The sequence below is a fragment of the Ursus americanus genome, chromosome 24, assembly GCF_024610735.1.
Source record: "Ursus americanus isolate L20-20 chromosome 24, mUrsAme1.1.p, whole genome shotgun sequence".
Taxonomy (NCBI): domain Eukaryota; kingdom Metazoa; phylum Chordata; class Mammalia; order Carnivora; family Ursidae; genus Ursus; species Ursus americanus.
Window position 1 is genome coordinate 612364 of NC_142150.1, and position 22708 is coordinate 635071.

Genomic DNA, 22708 nt, shown 5'->3' on the forward strand with positions numbered 1-22708 from the left:
GGCTTTTAAGAGACTTCCAATCGAATGGACTCCCCCCCCTTCCCCCTCAAATGGCTTTAGGAGATTTTGGAGATTGTACTTTGCATGCCATTTTTTGGTAGAACATCATCATTTTATTAGATATGTTCCTCCCTTCCTTCTGCAATATTTTATTTTGAAAGTATTTCAAACATACTGCAAAGATGAAACAATTTTACGGTGAATACCTGCCTACCCACCACTTAGGTTCTACCACTAACATTTTACTCACTGGAGAAGACATTCTCTTCAATAAATAGTGCTGGATAGTTGGATATTCACATGCAAAAGAATGAAACTAGGCCTCTGTCTTACACCATTCACAGAAATTAACTTGAAATGGATTTAGATAAATCACTGATTTTATTTTTATGCACATTTTCTTTCTGGGTTGCTTGGTTCAGTACCTGAAAACGCCAAAAATATATGGAATCATCAATATATGCTGGGGATCAATACTGAGAGGCTTCTGGAAAAGGAAATCTTTGAGCAGATTTGAAGGGTAAAAGGCATGGCTCTCTCCTGCTTCCAGGACTTGTCTGCTATTCATTCTGGGAGAAGCATTCTCCACGCCACTCTGTCCCCCATGCTTGCTCCTCCTCACCCATTAGATCTTCGCTAACTTGACCACCAACATGAACAGTGGTCCACTCTGTTATTCTCTCCGATGTCATTTTTTTCTTAAATGTGAAAGTGGTTCAAGTGAATCCTTCTTTCTATTGAGGAATTTCCTTGTCCAATTCTTCTTTCTGATGTACCTCATTGAGGCTCATTATATTTGGACAGGACCAGATGTTCCAAATTTATTTGGCTTTTTATACTATCAAAACTCCCACTTGCTTAAATACCTAAATTTGAGTTAGCTGCTACTCCCAAAAAGTGATCAGAAAAAATAATTTACATGGGATGTGAAAGACTTGTCACTTAAATAAATTTTCCTAGGCACCATTCCTTGTGTTAGCAAGGCACTTGGCAACTCAGTTACCATCATATGTAACTACAGTAATAGTGGCCAAAAGGATGTTATTTGATTTTTGTGAAATGCTCAGGTAATATTTGACTTCCAAATTTTATATACTTTTTCCATAGAGTGTATTAATGTAATAGTATTAATTTGAATTCTATCACTTTTTTTTCTTTAGATGTCAGGAACATGAACCTACCAAATGAGCCAATGGATGGGGCCAATCACCCCGGGGTACCTGAGTTTGTGTTCCTGGGACTCTCCAATTCCTGGGAGATCCAGCTCCTTCTTTTTTGCTTTTCTTATCTTTTATATATGTCTAGGATGATGGGAAACCTTTTAGTAGGGGTCACTGTGACTTCTGACCCTTATACCACCCCCCCGCCCCCGCATATTTTCTGTTAGCCAATTTCTCCATCATTGACCTGATATTTTGCTCCACTGCAGCACCCAAGATGCTTTGTGATCTTTTCAGGAAGCAGAAAGTCCTCTCCTTTGGGGGCTATCTAGCTCAGATCTTCTTTTGCTATGCTGTTGGAAACAATGAGATGTACTATCATTGCCATGGCCTTTGACAGATATATGGCCATATGGAAGCCTCTCTACTACCTGACCATCATGAACCCATGAATATTCATTTTGATTTTAGTGGTTGTCTGGACCATTGGTCTCATTCACATATTGGCCCAATTGGCTTTTGTGGTAAGCTTGCCCCTCTGTAGCTCTAATGTATTATTAGATAGCTTTTACTGTGACATACCTTGGCTAATCAATTTTGCCGGTGCAGATACTTATAAACTGGTGTTCATGGTCACTGCTAATAGTGAGCTCATTTCCTTGGCTGCTTTCTTCTTGCTCATCCTCTCCTATACCTTCATCCTAGCCACTCCTCAGGAACACTCCTCAGGTAGTTCATCCAAGGCTCCTTTTACTCTGTCAGCTCATATTATTGTGGTGATTTTATTCTTTGGTCCACTGAATTTTTTCCACATGTGGCCCTCTCCTTCAACACATCTGGATAAATTTATAGCCAGATTTGATGCAGTTTTAACTCCTTTTCTAAATCCAGTCATATATACACCTATAGAGGAACAGAGAGATGAAGACGGCAAAGAGGAGAGTGTTCAGTCAGCTTATGGGTTTTAGAAAAAAGCACTAAATGGCTTTATTGAAACACAACATTTCCAACTGACAATTGATTAATTTTCTCTTCCTAAAAGCCAATCCTCTAGAAGAAGGGACCACCTTTCTGAGTCTTATTTTGTTCTTTTGTTTAGAACACATTCCTCTTTTCATTTCTCTTGGCTCTCTGTGTCGGTTTCTATGCATTAAATAAAACATCTACCTTTTCCAGTTTTGAAGGAGGGGCCTCATGTAGGAGAGAAAACTTACTGTTCAACCCCACCCTCACTCTTACTGTTGTCTCTAAACCTTTGTGATTGTCCAAGCAGTCCATTATATATATATATATATATATATATATATATATATATATATATATATATATACACATAAAGTTTTGGCATGCAGGATATTTTATAGGGATCACTAGTGGTGGCAGAGAAAGGTAAAGAGGTGGATTGGGCAGAGTGAAAAGTCAAACTGTAATGCAGACATGAGAAAGCCTTGCCCAGCCTTTTAGGGCTACACTGCAGCAAGCTACGATGGGTGCACATACCCTTCCATCCCCACTGCAATCAGTCTTTGGATGAGGACATGCTCTGACAACAATTCTGCGGGAGCTGACAGCTGGGGCAACAAGTATTTCTTCTTCTTCTTCTGAGCAGTCGCTGTGTGCCAGCGAGGGGGGGGGGGCAAAGGGTAAGAAATCCTCAAGCCGACTCCCTGCCCAGCCTGGGCCCCAACACAGGGCTGGATCCCAGGACCCTGAAATCATGACCTGAGCTGAAACCAAGAGTCAGTCACTGAACCAACTGAGCCACCCAGGAGCCACCCCCTAATCTTTTTTTAAGTGGGCTCCATGCCCATCATGGAACACAATTCAGGGTTTGAACTCACAACCCTGAGATCAAGACCTGAGCTGAGATTGAAGTGGGTGCTTAACCAGGGAGCCACGCAACCTCGCAGCCGCCCCAACAAGTCTTTCTTTTAAGGGGCTCTGAGCAGCTCACGTCTGTGTTCACTGCTTTGTCATGAAGGTGAAAGAAGTCTTATCCTCATTAACAGGAGAGAAAACGGAGCCTATCATACATATTTAAATATTTTATCTATTCATTTGAGAGAGAGAGAATGAGCAGGGAGAAGGACAGAGGGAGAGGGAGAAGCAGGGCCCCTACGGAACCGGGAGTCATTCTTGGGGCTCCATCCCAGGACCCAGGGATCACGGCCCCAGCCGAAGGCAGCCAATTAACCTACTGAGCCACCCAGGCGCCCTGAGCCTATTAATAGCTTAATAGCTCCCAGTAGTTGAGGGTGTGCCAAGCCTTTCAGGGTCTCAAAAGTGAGGATCTCCAACAGCACCTGGATTCAGGCTGATTGGAAGCCAGACTCTCAGGCAGGGAGTATGCAAATACGCGCCACAAAAATAAAAATTGGTCATCATATGAGGTGACGGAAGTGTTAACTAAGACTATGGTGATAATTATTTTGTAATGATTATATATAAGTGTATCAAATTACCACATCCTACACCTTAAGTTTAATCAGTGTTTTATGCCAATTATATCTTAATAAAGCTGGAACAAAAATGAAGTAAAATTTAACAAATAAAAGAAACGCACATACATACAGTTTTATGAGACCACGAGCATAAGCGTTGTGAACCACTAGTGCCAGGCGACCTAGAGGCGTCCCCCGAGTGGCAGCACACAAATCGGGGCTCCAATGAGCGTGTAAGCCCCCGGGTGGGAGACACCAGTGAGCCGTAGCGAGGAGATGGTGAGCGCCCATAACGTTCCGTGACAGCCCGAGAGCCTGAGGTCTGGTCCATCATCAGGCCCCCACACGTGAGCCAGAGCTGAAGCCCGTCCCTCACGCAGAAGCTTCAGAACCAGCAAACGGGTCTTTTTCACAGAAGCGCTGGGCTGCCTCAGCTTGAGCGGTACCCTGGCGGTGGTAGCCTCCCAAAAACTGTCTCTCTGATGGTTACCGTCCTGTGGGATCCAGGAACACAAGCACCCCTGCTCACCAGAGCCAGGACAGCAAAGGCATCCCCAGGCGGCAGCCACAAAGACAAGCGCGCAGGACGCAAGGGAAAGCTCCCTCCACTGGAGCCGGTGCGCCGCTCCGCGAGGGAAACGCCAAGATGGCGCCCGCCAGTCTCCCACGCGGGAGACGCCCCGCAAGCCTCCAAACGTGTGTTACCTCAGATGCCTGCCCCTCACGCCAATGCTCCAAGACAAAAAGCAAGAGGGCCTCTCACACACAAAGTCGGCTTGTCCCTCCGTCTGCTGCCTCCACGCTGGGCCCCGAGGCAGGTGACTCCAAGCCCGTGAGCCCATTAAGGGCTGTTTTACAGGGAGCTAACTTCGTGGGTCTTGTGGATGGCGGCTTCATTGTTTGTCAAAGCTGGATGTTTTGGGGGCTTGGCAGGTGCCGGTCTTAAAAGTGGGTGATGGATATGGGGTTCAAACCCCTTGCTCTTCAGGGAGGAGCTCGCGGTTTTGAGTTCCCTGTCAGTTGTGGTGCCGGGTTTATGGTTACGTTGTGTCCCAGCCTCTCCTACCTGCTTAGATGTGGCCCTTCTCCTGTTGGCGTAGGAGTCAGTTTTTAGGGTTTTGTTTTTTTCTCTCTCAGAAGAAGCTGTTCCATAGGTAATGCAGATAAGGTGAGTTTGTGGGAGGAGGTGAGTTCAGGATCCTTTTTCGTCGCCATCTTGACGTGGAATGGGGGGGGGCCCTCTTCCTACTGTATATAACGGCGTGTTCGCGGACCTTCCTCACTCACATGGTGATCTACTTTGTTCTCACTGAAGAGTGGGAGATGTTCTTCCCTGAAAAAAAAAAAAAGAGAGAGGAACTTTTGTATTAATGGTTTTATATTAATGGGTTAGAAATCAAAGATTACCTTAGCCCTTATTTTTCAGTTCCTAAACAACCATGTCAGTTATAGTGTCACACATAATAGATAATGATGTAAATAAATTTGTTGCTCAGGATAAGCATATTACTGTTTTCAGGCAATCCTGCCCTATAATTGATACATTTGTTAACATCATGCTTTATTATCTGTATCTCATGTCTCATATTTCCTTTTCACTTGTTCTGCTTTGTTATTTTAGCCTTTTGGTTATGGGTGAGAAGCAGTAATCTGTAAGATCTGAGGTTACTTACACATTCTAATGTACAATTCTTGCTTTCATGCTGTGTTCCATATATTAATGTTCTCGACTCTATATTCAGTCAAATAGATCAGGTGCTGGCAAACTTTCTATAAATGGTGATGAAAGAATGCTCTAAAGGCCTGAGATTTTAGATTTCTTTCTAAGTCAGTATGACTGTACATTACGTTTTTGTGGGAATTCATAATGCCTGGCTAGATAAGATTTAATAAACATATGCCTCCCTGGATGAGACTAATTGAAAAGCAAAGGACTGTCCAGAAACCTGGGCCTCCTTTGAAGTTTCAGGGCTGAAAACAGCCAGATCCTTGTTGCAGCTTAATGCACTCAACACTCATCCAGGGAGTAAATGCTTAGGAGAAACATTTATTGTTGGTGGTCACGTACTCCATGTACTCCCTACCGGCACGCAGGTCACTCCTCAAGCCGGAGAAGGGGGAAGGGACGTCTGCTCATGCAGGTAGGAATTACAGGCACTCGATGCCTGCAGTGGAGTGACCATTGAGCTCACTTTTTTCTTTCTTTTAGGCGTGCGGTATTTACTTTCAATTTCTCTTTCATCTATTTTTCTGTTATAAACTTGTTAGTTATGGGAACATCTTTAAGTAAGCAGTAGGTTATCCATAAAGACCAGCTTTGTGTGCTGTACTCTCCCTTGCAGAGGCAGCCCTGCACGACCGCTCAGATTGGTGTCTGAGGGCTTTATTTCAGTGCCTGACGACACTTTTTTTAAACCAAAAGCCTAACTTATGGCCCACCAAGCACACTTGGTGCACCTGCTTTGTAAATGAGTAGCCTAAAGGAAAACCATCTTGTCCTAAAAGATATTGATCAGTGCTCCTACTCCCTGCATTCCTTGATACTAAAACTTGTGATTCCTGCCTATATGGTAATCTGTAATCTTTTGAGCTTTTATAAGATGTAAAAAAGTATAGAACTCTGTGAAAACTGTTTAGTTTGTGGACACTTTCTTCCCTGTGAAGAGCATGTTTCCTGGGCAGCTGTCCTAACTTGGACTTGAATAAAAGTCTTTTTCTTACTTTGTCTTAAAACAAGTCTAAAACGAAAGGCAGTGTAGCATCACACAAAATTTGCGGTTACAATTCAGAGCTTTTGGTCCCAACAGCACCAACTCACTTGCTGCGTTACCTTACCTAAGTTGCTTAACCTCTCTGAGTTTCAGTTTCTTCCAACACTGCACTAGAACTAACAGGTTTACGGTTATGACTAATTGAGATGATATTTGAAAAGGATTTATCAATTTAAAAATTAACCTGGGTTCCTTTCCTGAACTATTGCCATTTGCTTGGAGTCTGTCAGCTTAAAAATAAAATCTTCTAATTTATCTTCTTTTTTTAACATTTTTTAAAAAAGATTTTATTTATGTATTTGACAGAGAGAGAGAGACAGCCAGAGAGAGAGGGAACACAAGCAGGGGGAGTGGGAGGGGAAGAAGCAGGCTCCCAGTGGAGGAGCCTGATGTGGGGCTCGATCCCAGAGCACCAGGATCACGCCCTGAGCCAAAGGCAGACGCTTAACGACTGCGCCACCCAGGCGCCCCATAATTTATCTTCTAATTCACATTAAACTTACCTTCTAATTCTCTCTCTCTCTTCTTTCTCTTACACGCACACACACAAACACACACACACACACACCTTTGATGCATTTTCATTAACCTAGTTTTTTCATAGTATTGTAGTATGTACTTTCATTGCTTTGTGTTAACTGTGAAATGGAAGATGTAATAGTTTAATTCCTTCTTCAGTTCAATGGTAAAAATAATAATGGTGAATATTTACAAAGTATATACTATGTGTCAGGCACTGCTTTCATCTGTACCTGCATTAACTCATTTGATCCTCACAGCAGTCCTTGAGGTAGATACTATTGTCATCCCTGTTTTGCAGAATGGGAGTTGGAGGCTAAATGGCTTATCTAATGTTAGTAAATGAGAGATTTGAGTTTAAATCCAAGCAGTGTGGTTCTGAGTCTGGATTTTTAATCGTTATACTTTTTTTGCTTTTTATAAAGTTGGTTTAACATTGATCCCTGGGAAGCCCTAGTTTACCTTTCTTCATTTTGGACCAATTTGTCTATTTTTTTCCTCCCTAAATTTATGTCATTTCCTTGTTGATGATAAAAAAATGAATTAAATAATGTTATGAGCACAGTAGAAGTATGTTATATACATATGGCTCAGCTACACTATATTTAATATTTATATAACATGGAAATATATTAATATATTTAATAACATGGAAGATTGCCCAGGATAGATTGATAAGTGAAAAAGGAGGTGACAAAACAAGGTTTAAAATTCAATCTATTTTAAAATTAATGTATATGTATAACCCAAAATATTAATAGTGATTATTTCTTTGGGGGGTAGATATAGATGGTTAATTATCTTCTTGTAATTATCTGTAATTTTTATACTTTTATAACAAATGTTTCAATAATGAAAAAACTACTAAAATAGTCAAATACACACAAAAATCCCTTAAGCTCTGGTATTTTTCACAGATTTTTGTTGTTGAACCTTGACAAAGGCATTTTGCTGGCCTATGTGTAAATCATAATCACTGGTGGTAATTTGTCTTCATACTTGACCTCTAAAAGAATCCTAAAAGCCATGATTTTTAGTCTCAAAACTTGCATTGCCCTTCTCCTAGTATGTCTTTGGTGAACTTATAGGTCATTATACATTTTATTATTTTCCCTGAAAGGAAATTATATCTTAGTGGTCTGCAGATTCTTTATTCATTGAGTGAGTTTGAGTCAATCTCTGAGTTGGTATCACTGTGGATACCAGGATACTTTCACATGCAGTTGCTATTCCCTTTAGAAATGGAGGTTACACTGGCAAGTCCTAATGTGCTGCAGAGTCCATGAGGAAATACTTTGGTGTTTTAGTTTTAACCCTGGGTAGTCATTGTTGAAAATAAAACTGAGACTAACTGGAGTTGTCACCAGTAATGAATGTCTTATACGTTGACTTAGAGGCAAGTACTGAAAGCCAGTCATACAAAAGACAGTTAAAATCCTCTTAGCATTTTCATAGAGTTGCCAAAAATGATGTTATTTATATGGAAAAACATGGCAGATATAGCATAGATTTGGTCTATGTGCCTCCTAATGATAACTGATTGTCTGCTCTCTATATAGTAGTGTTGTAGGAGTTATGGATAGATGGTGTATAAATATTGCAAACTGCCCTTTTCCAAGGGAATTGGGTTGCTGGGGAAAGAAAGGTCGTCTATTTTCATTGCAAATTACTGAAAGACAAAGAATGAAGTGAGAAAAAGACTTCATGTGGATTTAGCCACAGTTGGGGTTAAGGGCAAAGTGACCTTATGCTCTTTGATGAATCTATATGGTGCCAATTGATTAGGTTAATATGCTTTCAAGCAGAGATATAGGTCAGGGGAGGTGCTCATTAATGAGAATTGTGGAATAATGTGAAAAATCCCTAGATTTGGAGTCCTAGGTACCTATATTTTTATCCCTTAGTAGTAATTTAGATAAAATGACTGCTTGCAACCAGGAAATATGAGTCTCTGGTGTATAGTATTTAGTAGTGCTATTCTTAGGCTGGTATGTGCTAACATTTTTTAGGAGCCCTCCCTCATCTATTCTGATCAAGGATTTGCACTGCCCTTCTTACTTGTCTCCACAGCAGATAAAATTTAAAGGAACATGTAAATTAAGAAGCATTGCAATTAGTTATCTTAGGCAAGTTTGACTAATTTTAATTTGAGAATTACATTTGTGTTTCCTACTGAGCGACAAGATTAGAGATAACAGGGACAATGGCATTGTTGTGTGAGAATGCCCCATTGCTGGGAGTCAGTATAAAGCCCTTGCAAAGGTGCTTGCTCCTTTGATACTTCCCCTAAATAGGAGTTTGGAGTAGTTCAAAGAGGTCATAAAATGCCAAAATTGATTTCCAACAGTAAAGAAAGAATATTGGAAATGATATGGATATAAATTATATGAATATAATCTCTGGCATTTCCAGGATACTTGTCTTGTAGTTGCAGATGATTTCAGGTAGAAAACTGGCAAAAGTTTCCCAGTTTCCCATGTGGGGAGTTATGAGGCTCTAATTAAAGAGCTCTGCAAGGCATTCTCACTTACACAAAAACTCCACTATCCATACCATCTTCCATCTTCTGGCCTAGTAGAAAACATTCGGAAATACTTGAGATTCCCTAGCTCATAGTCTCTCTCCTTATGGCTTAGTAACAGGAATCTGTGCATTTTAGAGCATCATCTGATCTTAGACACCATTCTGTTGCAAGCAGATATGGCCCAATACTACAGGGAACTCATGTAATACACTCGGCTTTATCATTAGCAGATACTACCATCTTTTCTTCATCCTCCCAAGGAAACCTTTCATGCCTTAACAGCTGGAGAATTTCCTAGAGGAATCGCTGATTCACTTTTTCTGATTCCATCCAAATGGAGATTTTTATAAGTGATCATTAATTGGAAAACATGGCCAGAAATGTGTAATTAACCTTAGTGAAAGTTATAATTGACTCTGACAGCTTTTGAGGCTCAATAGGCAACTCTAAGCATTTTAGCCGGTGCGATAGTGGACAACCAAATAGCTTCAGACTTTTTATTAGCGAGCCAAGTGAGTTATGTCTGTGGTATTGCCAACATTTTTTGTTGCACTTGGATGTGAGCCAGAAGAAACAATTAATCTCTAAACCGAAGAAGATGGTTTATCTGGCTTGCCAAGTAGGTAAAAAATTCAGGGACACATTGTTTTAGCTTGAGTTTGGTAATTTTAAATTATGTCTCTGAAGCATTCTGCAGTGTTCAATCATTATTTTGCTCTTGAATTTCTGTGCATTGTGATTGCAGTGATTTCCAAAGTTTTAAGGCAGCTCTGCAACCACTGTCATACCACATGATCCAATAACTCATCATTTGACAAAAGGAGCTTGGAGATCAGTTCCTAATTGGACTCCAGACTGTTGTTTCCGTGACATCAATGCCATCTAGAAATCCTGACAATGATGTATGCAAGAGTGAGGCTACTTTTTTCTGACCCTCTGGATGGGACAAAACACAGTCATCAGTTATCCTTGACTAAGAACTAGAACAACTATCTCCATCAGTTGTGTAATTATAATCAGGGAATAACTTGTGATTCACACTGCACTTTTTTTTTTTTTTGCCTAAAACCTTGCCTTGCCTGCATCAGCTCTTGCCTTAAGACATCAACCAATCCAAATATTTGCCCAGTTTTTGATAGCCTGTTTTAATAACTGTGAGATCAACCCATATGCCATAGAAACCATGTTCTCACTTTCCCTAATTAAGTGCTGTTTTGGAATTGTGTTATTCCTTGATGCAGTAAGTCAGTAAAAAAAGTTTAGTAATATCATAGCAGATTTTTTTTATTTGAGAAGGAGATTTCCACATAAAAATCCTTAAATTCACTAACTCTTTAAGATATTTAGGAAATTCCTAAACTGAGACTGTAAAAAAATTATACCATATTTTTTCTGGTCTTATAAACAAAAACACTTCGTATAAAAAGTGCCCAAATGTGGAAACCTTTAATGCTTGTAATGTGAATTTTAAAATTCATCTTTACTTTAGAAAATAGTTGAAGGATGTGTGGCGATTTCTTTGACTTTCTGAGATCAGAAACCATAGTATCAGTAGCTTCAAATGAAGATTCAAAGGACACCAAATAATTTTTTCAGAAGTGTGTCTGCATTTTAGTTACTTTGTCTCTTATCTTTATTTGATCTTTAATCCTAAAGAATCAACTTGAGTCTGTCTTTGAGATAAAAGAGTTCTTTCATTGAAATTAGTTGCCACTCAGTAATTTTTTTTAATACAGTAAACCTGAACTCTTCGACTTAATGATCTTATGAATAACTCAGTTTGTGATAACACAATTCAACTACTTGTAAGACCTCTACAATCTAGGGTACTCAGAATCCATCAAGTATCCTAGAATGACAAAAGGCATCCAGCATTTTTGAAAAAAACAACAAAACTTCTCACAAATTCACGGAGACTTCTGTCTACCTGCATTGTTTTCATACAATTATCTTTCAAACAGAAGTTAAGGTGCAGTCCTCATCCAAAAAGAAAAATATAATAAAAAACAGAGCATTTTTAAGCTATATCCTTACCACTTCCCATCAATAGTCTTGGCATTTAACCAACTTCCTTTGCCAGAAGAGGATTTTTGTTGATTTTTAAAGCTAAAATGAGAAAGATCTTATCAATTAGTTTATGTTGTAAGTCAGTCTTTTCTGGTTAGAGGCTAAATGATGACTTACTGGTTAGTTTTACTCTCTTTGTTCTCCCTCATGTCAGTTATTACTTTCTATATTTTCAATATATTGAAATACAGACTTGTCTTTAGTATCTGGCTTTTTAGCTTATTTCTGTGTTTTGTCTGTATGAGCAATACATACTGGCAACACCCCAACTTGTTTTAAATTTTCTATAGGTCACTAGTTACAAATGGGAAGAAGAAGTAATCCTCAAATAAGATAGTCATGACCTGTAAATTGCTAGGCTAGTGGGAAAGGAAAAGTGATTATAAGCAATTATTCCCATAGCTGCACCAAGCTCCAAAGGCAGGGAGTTCAGTTATTTCTTCCAGCAAGAAAAAGAGCCAGAGAGGAAAATATAAAGATACGTTTCCCACGTTTTTATAATTTGTGATGCAGTTTTTCTGATAGAATTCTTGTATTCTCTGTATATGCAGTTTCTTTATGACTTTTAATTTGATTGTTTTCTCTTGATAATCTGGCAATTTTATGTAAGTGTATTGTTTTATGAATAATTATATACATGTCTGGAGCAAAATAATTCCACCTCAAGAATTTGTGACTTGGCAAATTCTTCATAGAAATATCTCTTCCTAGACCACCTCCTCCCCTTATTTCAGAATCAACTTCTGTTTGTGCAGAAAGAGTGTTTGAGATGAAGGCATTGTAAATACATGACGACATTTCTATTTATCTCTATTATATCAGGGCCAAACAGAGAAACCTGATTCCTATCAGGTCAGCTTCAGAACTCAAACTGAGTATTCATGACTTAATTTCATGAAGAACACACTCAAACCAAATCACCTTGGACAGCACTTTAAATATTCTTGCAGACTAGTTTCTCTGCAGTGAGGCGGTTAGATTTGCCCAGTGGGTTCCCACAAGAGAATTTTTACTTTCCTTTGAACATCATTTGATTGCACTGGAGGGGAGACTTTTTGTTGTTGTTGTTTTAACCTCAAATTAATCAGGTCTTGCTCTGGGAAACAGAGAAATACTTCGTTAGGAAAAATTTGAGGATGACTTGGAAATGGCCAGGAAATTACTGGGTGCCCCTTCTGTGGAATAATGGGCATTAGCTAGGGGATCCTCTGGGATTGTGTGGTTCTGTAGGAATGTGGGCCTTTGTCTTTGAGGAGGCTGTTAGTATCTGGCTTTTTAGCTTATTAGAAAATTGAAAGTAATGCATATTTCCTGTTCAGAACAATGAAAATGGGTTCTGTCCGTGGCAGTGTCAATACATGCTGTTTATGGCAATGCAAAATACAGAGAATATAAGTCTCTGTAAGTCAAATTCCCATATGAATTGATTTTAACATTTTGTTAGTTTGCTCATTAATGAATGACTTTGGGTGAGTGTCATGATTTTAGTGGTTTGAAAATGATCCTTTCACTTCTCTATGCAGGGACAACTGGCCTTGCAGACACCTGTGCAGACCTAGAGCCTGGCATCTCACTTGCAGTACACCCCCAGCAGCTAGCCCCGTGGGTTAGTGCTTACCTAACCCATCAACCTGGGTGCTGCCAACCAATCCACAAAATTCAGAGAGTGCTTTCCCAGTATGGGAGGGAGTCAGATCGTGGACTTTCAGCTTTAATAGAGTTATTCCTTTTCTTCCCATTTCCTTCTAACTACCAGTCTTTATTATTATTTTTTTAAGTCTGTTTCTGGATTGGATTTGATAAAATGTTTCCATTCAACACTTTCTTCTGTCTCTTAATTTTTATTTTACCACACCAACAAGATAGAAACTGAGACTGATTAGCCTCTAAATAGAGGCAAAGGCAAGTGCTTTCTTCAAGAAGACTGTAGTAGTGACTACCGAACAAATTTTAGTTGGCGTTTTTGTTGAGACATGGCTCAGCAAACCTTTGTTAACTTAAAGTGAGGTGGTGGTACAGCTTGTTCATTTTCAGTACTCCCGTGATTTTTTTCATGACTGGTCCGTTTATGGTTCATGGTGGTCATTGCTTGTGATTTGGTTTTGCTCCTGAGAATTTTTTGCTCCTATTTTCTTTTCTCAGTTCCTAAAACTGCTTTTAGATACAGAGAGTGTTATAAAAGTTCATGAGTGGAAAAGTACAGCTTTTCACAGCATCATCTGACCTTGGATCCTTACTCAGTAATTTCATGAATTTCCTTTTCCTTATCTCATTAGCAAATTTACAGGGAAAAAAAAAAAAGAACATAACAAAACAAAGTGGTTCTATTCCAAATTAGAGATTAGCTGCAGAGACAGAGAGCTCTCACTAAAAGCCTTAAAGAAAGGGTTCTAGCTCTAAGTTTTTGGTGTACCTGTGATTTAGTGCCAAGCTAGTTTGTTTTGTTACCCTGTGTTGGAAGTTGCTATCTGAAAGAAAAGGGCTTTTTGGAGTTTGACGTGACTTACAGTTTTTAGGGCTGCAAAGAGAATGGTGGACTTAAGAGCTGAAGTTTTCTGACTAGCAAGAAAGATCCATAAACCTTAATAGTGATGAATTTACTTATCACAGAAGTATTGAGTAGTTTTATAGCTTTAGTAAACAACTTAAACAAATTTTACTTCTAATAATAAACATATTGTGTTATAACTTCAGTATACAATTGGAATTCTCTGGGAGCAAATATGGTTTCCTGATTAAATGATAACATTGATAAGTTTAGTTTCTTTTCTTTCTTTCTTTCTTTCTTTCTTTCTTTCTTTCTTTCTTTCTTTCTTTCTTTTTTTTAAGATTTTTTATTTATTTTTGTGACAGAGAGACAGCCAGCGAGAGAGGGAACACAGCAGGGGGAGTGGGAGGGGAAGAAGCAGGCTCACAGCGGAGGAGCCCGATGTGGGACTCGATCCCGGTAAGCCGGGATCACGCCCTGAGCTGAAGGCAGACGCTTTAACGACTGCGCTACCCAGGCGCCCCTCTTTCTTTTTTTTTTTTTTAAACATTTATTTGAGAGAGAGAGAGTGAGCACAAGCAGGGGGAGGGGCAGAAGGAGAGGGAGAAGCAGACACCCTGCTGAGTAGGGAGTCTGACAAGGGGCTCAATCCCAAGACCCTGGGATCCCAAGACCCTGGGATCCCAAGACCCTGGGATCATGACCTAAGCTGAATATAGATGCTTAACTGATTAAGCCACCCACGTGTCCCTATAAGTCTAGTTTCTTTTCAACAACCATCAGTAAAGACAGAATCTTAAAATTGAAAATAGATTATATATTTTCCAGCTTTATTATGATATTATTGATACATATGTAACTTTGAGGTGTACAGTGTGATAATTTGATGCCTATATACAAATCAATAAATGTGATACACCACACTAATGGAGTGAGAGATAAAAATCATATGATTATCTCAATAGATAAAAAAAAATTTAACAAACTTCAACATCCTTTCATGATTAAAAATTCTCACCATATTGGGTGTATAAGGAATGTACCCAAACAAAATAAAGGCCATGTGTGACAAAACGACAGCAAACATCATACTCAGTGGGGAAAGGTTCACACCTTCTCCTGTAAGATCAGGAATAAGACAAAGATGCCCACTCTTGCTGTTTCTACTCGATATAGTGCTGGACATCCTAGCTGCAGCACATAGATAAGAAAAAGAAATAAAAGCCATCCAAATCAGAAAGGAAAAAGTAAATTGTCTATGTTTCCAGTTGATATGATTTTCTTTAACACAGAAAATCCCAAAGACTCTTCCAAAAAACCCCTTAGAACTAATAAATCAATGTAGTGAAGTTGCAGGATACAAACCAACACATAGAAATCACTTGCATTTCTTACACTCACAATGAACTACCTGAAAAAGAAATAAAGAAAATAATCTAATTTACAGTAGCATCAAAAGAATAAGATACTTAAAAATAAATTTAATCAAGAAGTTAAAAGATTCAAAGAGATTGATTAAAGACATTGAAGAAGACACAAATAAATGGAAAGATATCTTGTGTTCATGAATTGGAAGAATGAATAAAATGTTTATATACTCAAGGCTCTTTCATAGCTATGAAACACTTTAACATATTCTATACTTTTTATTTTTATACTTCTATAGATTCAGTGCAATGCTTGTCAAAATTACAATGGTATTTTTCATCCAAATAGAAAAAAGAATCCTAAAATTCTTATTACAAAAGATCCTAAGTTGCCAAACAATCCTGAGAAAGAAGAACAAAGCTGGAGATACCACACTTCCTAATTTCAAACTTTACCAAAGAAACCTATAGTAATCAAAACAGACACATACATCAGTGAAATAGAATCAAGAGTGCATCACAAATCTCTGCATATACAGTCTCACTCAGAATTGGGTGGGGCACCTAGGTGGCTCAGTTGGTTAAGTGTCTGACTCTTGATTTCAGCTCAGGTCATGATCTCAGGGTCATGAGATCAAGCCCCATGTCTGGTTCTGCACACTGCCTGGAGTCTGCTTGTCCCTCTCCCTCCCCCTCTGTCCCTCTCCCTCCCCCTTTGTCCCTCCCCCTGCTTGCATGTGCATGCGTATGCACCCCCACTCTCTCTCTCAAATAAATAAATAAAATCTTAAAAAAAAAAAAGAAATGGGATTACATCAAACTCAAAAACTTCTGCCCAGCAGAAAAAGTGACTTACAGAATAGGAGAAAATATTTGCAAACCATCTATATTATAAAGGGTTAATACCCAAAATATATAAAGAACTTATACAACTCAATGGCAAAACAAATAATCCAATCAAAAATGGGTAAAGGAATGAATAGACATTTCCCAAAGACATACAAATGGCGAACAGGTACATGAAAAGTTGCTCAACATCACTAATTATCAGGGAAATGCAAATCAGGTAGTACCTCGTACCTGTTAGAATGGCTATTTTCAAAAACAAGGGATAATATGTGTTGGCAAGGTTGTGGAGAAAATGGAAACTTTGTGCACTGTTGGTGGAAATATAAATTTGTGCAGCCACTACGGGAAACAGTTGGGAGTTTCTTCAAAGAGTTAAAAATAGAACTACCATATGATCAACAATCTCACTTCTGGGCATACAACTGAAGGAAATGAAATCACGTGTCAAGGAGCTATCTGCACTCCTATGTTCATTGCAGCATTGTTTACAATAGCCAAGACATGGAAACAACCTTAGTGTCCACTGATGGATGTATGGATAAAGAAGCTGTGATACACACACATGCCTTCACATAGTGGAATATTATTCAGCCATGAAAAAGAAGGAAATTCTGCCTTTTTCAACAGTAGGGGTAGATCTTGAGGGCATTAGGCTAAGTGGAATAAGTCAGGCAGGGAAAGGCTGATACTCTGCAGTCTTTCTTATAGGTGGAATTTTGAAAAGCCAAACACATAGAAACTGTAGAATGGTGGTTGCCAAGGACCAAGGGGTAGGGAAAATGGGAGGATATTGTCCAAAGAGTACAGATTTCCAGCTATAAGATGGATAAGTTCTGGGGGTTTAATGTACAGCATAGTAACAGTAGCTAACAATACTGTATTATATATAGAAAGTTGTTGAGTATAAATTTTAAATGTTATCACTACATATGTAATAATGGTAATTATTGAGGTGGTGGAGATGTTTATTATGAAAATCATTTTATAATGTTATGTGTGTATCAAATCATGCTGTACACTTCATTTTTTATTTATTTTTTACATGCTGTACACTTTACACAGTATCATATGCCAATATCTCAGTAAAGCTGGTAAAAATTTAGGGTATCTATAGGCATTTTTGCAAAGAAATTCTGGCATGATTCCTGAACTGTAAATATAACACTGATTAATGTTTAATTAATGTTAATTAATGTTAAGCCATAAATATCTGAGGTTATCTGTTCTACTGGACAGAAATTATGTAACTTTGAAATTATATATAATTATTGGTTTAATGTTAAAAAAAAGAAATTATGTATATCTCTACTGGGCAAAAATCTGTGAGGAAAATGGTAACTTCACCAAGTCTATATCCTTTAATCAATACTTAATAGATGAATTAGGTATATTCTCCTGGGTAATCCTTGGGTGTCCTTTGCCATCATGTAATGTTGAAAGGATTAAACACCAAACTTTTTGCCTCCAAGTTTTGTACTTCTGTATGTTTATTGGCGTTTTAATTTTTTTTCCTTTATCAATTGTCAGTTCATTCTATTTTTCGTTTTCTACTGGTTCTACTATATTTGATTTACTAGAGTAGAAGAAGGTAAATGTCTGTAGTGATTAATCTATACTCTTATTTAAAATGTATTTTATTTTAATGTTTTTCATATTTAATATATGTAAAATCCAAGAAAGTTGTATTTTGGGCCTTATTTTGAATGCAATAATCTTTTTTTTTTTTTAAAGATTTTATTTATTTATTTGACAGAGTTAGAGACAGCCAGCGAGAGAGGGAGCACAAGCAGGGGGAGTGGGAGAGGAAGAAGCAGGCTCATAGCGGAGGAGCCTGATGTGGGGCTCGATCCCATAACGCTAGGATCACGCCCTGAGCCGAAGGCAGATGCCTAACCGCTATGCCACCCAGGCGCCCCTGAATGCAATAATCTTAATGTATTTAATTGTGAGTCCTTGTATTAACAGTTTTTGTGTGAATTATCTCGTAGTTTTCAAATTTGCTGTGCTCTGACAATTCTTTTAGTTGGTTTCCTATTGTTTCTCCAGAAAGTAAAGAGTTTGTGTACACATCTCTCCATCTCCATCTCTATGTTTCTTGTCCTAATCTGTTTCTACTCAAGTATTCACATCTTCCTCCATTATTCTAAGTCTTTCGTATTTACTCACACTTGCTGCTCTTAATTGTTGTTTGGACCTTTGAACACACAGAGACTTAGTTGACAAAATGTGTCAAGATTTCTAAGTTCTACAACTTTTTTTCATAAAAGTGTTGGAGTTTTTTCCATTTAAAAATTAGAAAATACATCTTTCATTAGAGATTTTTCTGGGTCATATCATAAAATAAAGGTAAAAAGTATGTAAGAAAAAAATAGTGGATCTTTATTTTTTATAAGAAAATCCTACACCTCTTTCCTCCCTCCCTTATTATCCTATGAGACCGTTCCCTTGGCCTGATGATCTCAGTCTGAGAATCCCAGAACTCTAATGCCTCACTTGGTCACCACCTTCTGCATTAGCTTAATTAGGTGTCTTTCTCAAAACAGCAGAGTTTTATTTAGCTCCTTGTCCTGGGGAGGGTGGGTGGAAGGATATGGGCAATGCTTATGCACAGGAGAAAATTCAGTCGGTGGAACTTCTCTGACTCCCTGATCATGTTGCCACCTGAGGTTTTTTGATAGATTAGGTAGGTGATGTAGTGAAGAGGGACTGAAGGCTTGGTGAACTGTCTTCTACCCAAAGAAAAATCTCCTTCACAGATTCCTATGCTTCCAGAGAGGAAGGAAATAATAAAATGAGCAGGAGCAGAAATTGTACAGGAGAGAAGAGTGGGGGCAACTGTATAGAGAAAGGCACGTGAAAGAAAGTGAAGTTGATTTTTTTCTAGTTTTGTTGAGAAATAATTGACATACATCATTTTAACTTTAAGGTGTACAGTATGGTGGATTGATTACATAAATTATGAAATGATTACCACAATAAGTTTAGTTAACACCCACCATCTTATAGATTAAATAAAAAGAAAAGAGAAAAAAATTCTTTGTGATGGAAACTCTAAGGATTAACTCTCAACAGTTTTCTTGTATATCATATAGCAGTGTTAACTATAATCATAGTGTTGTCGTGAAGTTGATTTTTAATGGGAATCCAGTTTTGAAAACAAGATATGGAAGAGAGAGTAAAGGATAGAGTTACTGTCCCTGCTTTTAAGATCTCTGATCTGTATTTTGTTATCTCCATATATCAGCTCCTTTTTGGCTTCACTTTCTGCATTGCCCAGTATGTAATTTGCTCAATTTCAGTGTGACCTCAGACTTCCAAGGATCTTTGTTTTTCTTTCTCTCTCTCTCTCTTTTTAGAGGAATATATTTTATTTTTTTAATGTTTTTAATTTTAATCCCAGGTAGTTAATGGTGTTACATTAGTTTCAGGTGTACAATACAGTGATTGAATAATTCTATACATTACTCAGTGCTTATCATGGTAAGTGTACTCTTAATCCCCTTCACCTATTTCACTCATCCCCCAACAACCTCTGCTCTCATAACCATCAGTTTGTTCTCTATTGTTAAGAGTCAAAAGGATATATGCACCCCTATGTTTATTGCAGCATAATTTACTATAGCCAAATTATGGAAGCAGCTCAAGTGGCTATCGATACATGGATGGATGAAGACACACAATGCAATATTATTCAGCCACAAAAAGAATGAAACCTTGCATTTGCAACAACACGGATGGATCTAGAAAGTATAATGGTAAGCAAGTAAGTCAGAGAAAGACAAATACCATGTGATTTCACTCATATGTGGAATTTAAGAAACAAAACAAATGAACAAAGGACCTCTGTCTCTTTTGATGCTCCATTCTGCTTACTGTGCCAGACAGATGTGCTGCTCTAAAATGCTGAATATCAAGTTCCTGACCATTTCTGAAGGGTGTCACAAAAAGGTTCCATCTGGCTTTGGACTAAGTTTGTGAAACCTGTCTTCAACAAGATTCTCACAGTTGCTTGGAAATTATCTTTTAACTATTGGCACATTTCTGACACTCTACAAATTTTCTACACATAGCATATTGCCTTATTTTCCCACTCACCCCCAAACCTTTTCCTCTATATGATTGAAATTGTCATTTCCTGATTTTGCTTTCTCCACTTTAACACCATCTGTTACTTCCCTAAAATCTTGATTTTTCTCTCTGCTGTTTGGTTTTCTCCCTTTAATGGTACCAGTGATATCTCAGCTCTAAATCTATGCCTTTTATTTAGTCTTCTAATTTTGGTCACTCTTTAGCATGTGAAAGTGAGCTGTTACTTACTTCTGTGACATTCCTTTTTCCTTGCTTTTTATACATTGAAACAGGGCTTTTAAACGGCAGATAATGTGTAAAAATAGTAGTTATAGTAACACAAAAATGATGACAACAAATACTATGTATTTGTTCTTTTTTGGCCATGTATGTTTCCTCCACTAGCTTTCTTCTGTCTTATATGTTATCCTTTAAGTAAATCTTTCTTTCTCATGACTTCAAATTTTGGATGGCTCCTAAATTTTTGTCCCAGAGTGGGAAATTGCTCATCTGTCAATTACTGTGGATTTTTATGAATAAATGGCCCCCTGACTTGGTGAATTTTTTTAAAGATTTTATTTATTTGAGAGAGCACACGCATGCAGGAGCAAGGGTAGGAGGAGGAGTGGGGGCAGAGGGAGAGGGACGAGCAGACTCCCCACTGAGCAGGAGGCCTGATAGTGGGGGATCATGACCTGAGCCAAAGTCAGACACTTAAGTGACTGAGCTACCCAGGCGCCCCTGCTGAGTCTTTTACTAGCACCAAAACTCTGGTGGATTTTGTTTTTTTTCCCTTCTGATCAGCAAACACCTTTCTCCCTTCCCCTCAACTTGTAGCAGTAATATGTAGGTTTAAGTCTTAGCTCTGCCACTAGTAGCTATAAAATCTTGGGTAAGTTAATTTATTATATATGTATTAAATGTTTATGAGAATGGGATGGAATATTCCTAGTAAAATGGAATCCTTTTTTCCCCAGATTTATTGAAATATAATTGACGTATAACATTGTGTCAGTTTAAGGTGTACATTTTTTGCATTCTTGCTCAAAGTTCATAACAGGAATAATTGTTTTAGATCATGAACAGATATCCATATTTGCATGATGTAGTCAAAACAGCACTGGATTTGGAATCAGAGGGTCTAGTTTTTGGTTTTAAACTATGTAACTATGTTTTTAGGTAAGTTACTAGCTTCTCTGAATTTGAGATTTTGCATCCATAAATGAAAATAATTCTATCAGGTATATCTATCCTATAGGTAATTATAAGGATCAAACATGTGAAAGTACTTAGTAAATATGTGCCATAAAAATAATGTATGGTTTTCCAGCTCTGAGATTCTATCATTAAATATTTTAGAAACTTTCAGAATATGGTGTAAAAAAATCTGTATTTTCTTTGTGACTTTAACAATGGCATGGAAGATGATTACTAATTATATCATGAAGCCTGGGAAATAGAAACTGTATAAATTCCCTGCTATGCTGGCTGCTATTGGAACTATTGCTCCCCCAACCCTTTCTTTTCCTTTTACATGCTGCTTCTTCTTTTCTAAAACCTCATGAAGTTAAACCATGGACCATTATAAGTCCTGAGATGAGGCTTCCCTACTCCCCAGCTGGAAGTTTATAGCAAGAATACCAGGCATTCTCTTGGGAGTGACTGGGAAATGTGTTAATGCTTAGGTTTGAATTTGGAAACTTCATTTGTGCATGCTGGACTTCAAAGAAAAAGATGGTAGACTAGAAAAACAGGAACTGTGAAAAATTATGGACCCGAGAAAGTGCCTTTACTTCAGAGAAGTGTTATTAATTGTATTTTAGGAAACACAAGAGCCAGAAGAAAGGCTCCTTTTCCTTCTCAAACTTACAGTACATTTGAGGAGGGAAAATCTATAAAATTGAAACCATTGAGGAACTATGATTAGTAAGAACTGATTTGCTCTAGATAAGCAATCAGTTATTATCTCTTTTCAGCATGTTTTCCTCTCCCCTCTCAACTTGTTAAACTCCTATAGTTATTTTTGCAAAACTCACAAGACCTTTATCCTTTGTAAAGTTGTGTCTGAATTTCCTGGACTCTTGTGTGTCCTTCCTGGCCAACAGCAGACATCTGGAATGTCTCCTATGGTACTATATATTATGGCTTATTTTTATGTGGATATTTATTATTTTTCAATTAAAATTTAAGTTTCCTGACTTCTGGGAATAAGAGAAGAGATTCATATAAAGTGGAGTTACTAGGAAAATTTTCGTGGAGGAGATGGGATTTTGATTTACCTTTAAGGGATGAGTAGTGATTGGAAATGTTCCATATTGCACTATCCTGTCCATAACCAGTAGCTAGATGAGGCTATTGAGCACTTGAAATACTAGTATTTCAATACTAGTATTTCCTTGGCCAGTACAACCGAGGAAATAGATTTTTAATTTCATTTAATAACCATATGTAATT

At 38.0% G+C, this 22708-nt stretch overlaps 1 pseudogene; it reads left to right on the forward strand.

Moving 5' to 3' along the window:
* Positions 1-1192: 1192 nt before the first annotated feature.
* On the forward strand, positions 1193-2141 carry LOC123785590 (olfactory receptor 4F6-like; annotated as a pseudogene).
* The last annotated feature ends 20567 nt before the right edge of the window (positions 2142-22708 follow it).